This window comes from Limulus polyphemus, unplaced genomic scaffold (assembly GCF_000517525.1).
Source record: "Limulus polyphemus unplaced genomic scaffold, Limulus_polyphemus-2.1.2 Scaffold2689, whole genome shotgun sequence".
NCBI classification, from domain to species: Eukaryota; Metazoa; Arthropoda; class Merostomata; order Xiphosura; family Limulidae; genus Limulus; species Limulus polyphemus.
This window is the reverse complement of record NW_013668299.1, coordinates 43,331-46,056: the sequence shown is the minus strand read 5'-3', so window position 1 is coordinate 46,056 and position 2,726 is coordinate 43,331. Positions and strand designations below refer to the sequence as shown.

Here is a 2,726-nt window from a genome sequence, read left to right as displayed (position 1 = left end):
ATCATCAGGTACCTGTGTGTCATTTTGTACCTGATGATGACAAAACCTTGTCGAAACGTTGTACATTTGCTGTTATGTTAAACTTATATTAAAAGTTTTTCTTCATTACCCATTTAAGCCGTCTCCAGCCATTATTAAGTCACCTATGTCAGAATCCACATGACGTCACGCATATAAGCAGTAAATGATAAACACGTCATTATCTGGTCAACCAATGAAAAAAGTGAAGTTGTGTTCACTGACCACACACACGTTGCCTTTAATTACTCCTCCCCCCCCCAATATCTGTTTCCTTGTTGGTGAGATAATAATCTAACCGCCTATAAGTCTATAGTTGTAGGCCTACAACAAGGACCGTTGTATTTATATAATCTAGAAGCTAGATGATTGCAAGGCGCACCCAGTTAGGGAGGCAACAATTTTAAATGATTACGTCATACCGACGTCATGATTTTCTTGCTGGTCTATAATAAAAGACTAACAAAAAAAATTAATAATAATTGTTCATCTTCTTTAGTCCGAGGCCTAAGTTAGGGCGCTCAACTCCCAATCTGCGGGTCGCAGGTTCAAATCCCGTCACCGAACATGCTCGCCCATTCAGTCTTGGGGACGTTAAAACGTCATGGTCAATACCACTATTCGTTGGCACAAAAGTAGCCCAAGAGTTGTTGGTGGGTGGTGTTGACTAGCTGCCTTCACTATAGTCCATCACCCCTAAATTAGGGACGACTAGCGCAGATAACCCTCGTGTAGCTTTGCGCAAAATTCAAACCAAACCAATCTTAAGTCCGATATTACTAACCAAAATAATTAATTCTTTATTTTCATAATAATGTTATTTCTAGATGAAAGTAATTAATTCAAGAGTTTGTATTAATAATTATTGGATCAAAGTTTCTGTTTGTTGTTGCATTTTTGATCCAATAATTGTAGATAGTCTATTGTTGAACTTTACGCTAAAACATGCAACAACAAACAGAAACTTTGATCCAATAATTGTAGATATTATATTGTTGAGCTTTACGCTAAAACATGCAACAACAAACAGAAACTTTGATCCAATAATTGTAGATATTCTATTGTTGAGTATTACGCTAAAACATGCAACAACAAACAGAAACTTTGATCCAATAATTGTAGATATTCTATTGTTGAGTATTACGCTAAAACATGCAACAACAAACAGAAACTTTGATCCAATAATTGTAGATATTCTATTGTTGAGCTTTACTCTAAAACATGCAACAACAAACAGAAACTTTGATCCAATAATTGTAGATATTCTATTGTTGAGCTTTACTCTAAAATTTTCTGTTTGTTGTTGCATGTTTTAGCGTAAGCTCAACAACAGAATATCTACAATTATTGGATCAAAGTTTCTGTTTGTTGTTGCATGTTTTAGAGTAAAGCTCAACAATAGAATATCTACAATTATTGGATCAAAGTTTCTGTTTATTGTTGCATGTTTTAGCCTAATAACCATATAACATAGGAATAGGACTGGATTTCATGAATTAATAAGAGCTACAGAGATTAAGACTTCTGACATTGTTGAATTAATTAAATCTTCCGAGACATCACGATTACGACTCAGAAGTGAAGTTAATGAGCGCTACGAATTAAATTAAATATGTTCTGTAGATATTACGTATTCTGACAGGATGTTATTAAGTAAACGCTCCGAAAATCATTAAGAAATTTCTTTTTTTAAGATTTATTTCCAGCAGCTAATTGAAAATTGATTACACTGGTTAATGCTTGTTTATGAAATACAGTCTGTCTATAAAAAGGTTTGATCTATCTTAAAGACCTCAAGTTATTGGATGGTATTCATTATATTAACGACTAAATTAAACGTACTGAAATGTCAGAGTGATTCTATATAATTCAGTTTTGTTTGTCCTTGTGGGTGCAGTACCTCCAATATTAATGGGTGCTCTTACAGAGCATGTCTTTCGAGCTGTAGTTAATAAAAAACACGTGTATTGATCAAGACTTTTCCCGATGTCCCACCCTATACAAAACAATGAACCTCGTTTCTTTTTTTACTTTTGAAGCTCTACTCTGAACAGAAAACCTGTTATTAAGGGCATTTTGAATGGTAAAAACACAATTTATATTACCAGAAACTAAAGAACAAATTAACAGTAATATACATACTCTTCAAAGTATTTGGATCTCGTCAGTTGTATATTATTTGAATCAATTCTCTTTATCAAACACTCCACGTAGTAGCTCACTTCATCCATGTGATATCTATCTTACCATCACAATTAAACTGTTCTCCATTTGGTAGGCCTAACAAGTTCTTTGAGAAACAGGTTGCAATTGCGTGACGGGTTCAATATTTTCCTCCCCACAAATGGCACAAGAGAAGAATTACTGCATGTCTACTATAATAAAACAAGCTCAGAACGAAGAGCTCTAAACAGACAGATAAAGCAAAATATGTCTACTTTCAAACACACCACTTCTGTGAACTGTAAGATACTGTTGAGTTGGCAACGTGCCAAGAACGTAGACTGCCGTACTCGAGATCAATAAGTGGTTACTCACCTCATGATGATGGCGCTGAGCATGAAGAAGGAAGGACTGGGAGATGGTGATATTAGACTCTCCCACCCCCTTCGTTCCGCTTGTTTCCTGCTCTCAGTACTCCTTCAATACCACAATCTACATACGATCTGATTTTTTTTTCCTGTTCAGACTTATTGATTCTGACGAAA

General features: G+C 35.1%; 1 protein-coding gene across 1 annotated transcript in view; it reads right to left on the bottom strand.

The window, feature by feature from the left end:
* Nucleotides 1-2,345, bottom strand: part of LOC106467643 — a gene marked incomplete at its 3' end in the record, with an annotated part of 122,707 nt that extends 120,362 nt beyond the window's left edge. The window contains exon 1 of the mRNA XM_013928015.2: nt 2,161-2,345. The remainder of the gene's footprint in view (nt 1-2,160) is intronic.
* Between the last annotated feature and the right edge of the window lie 381 nt (nt 2,346-2,726).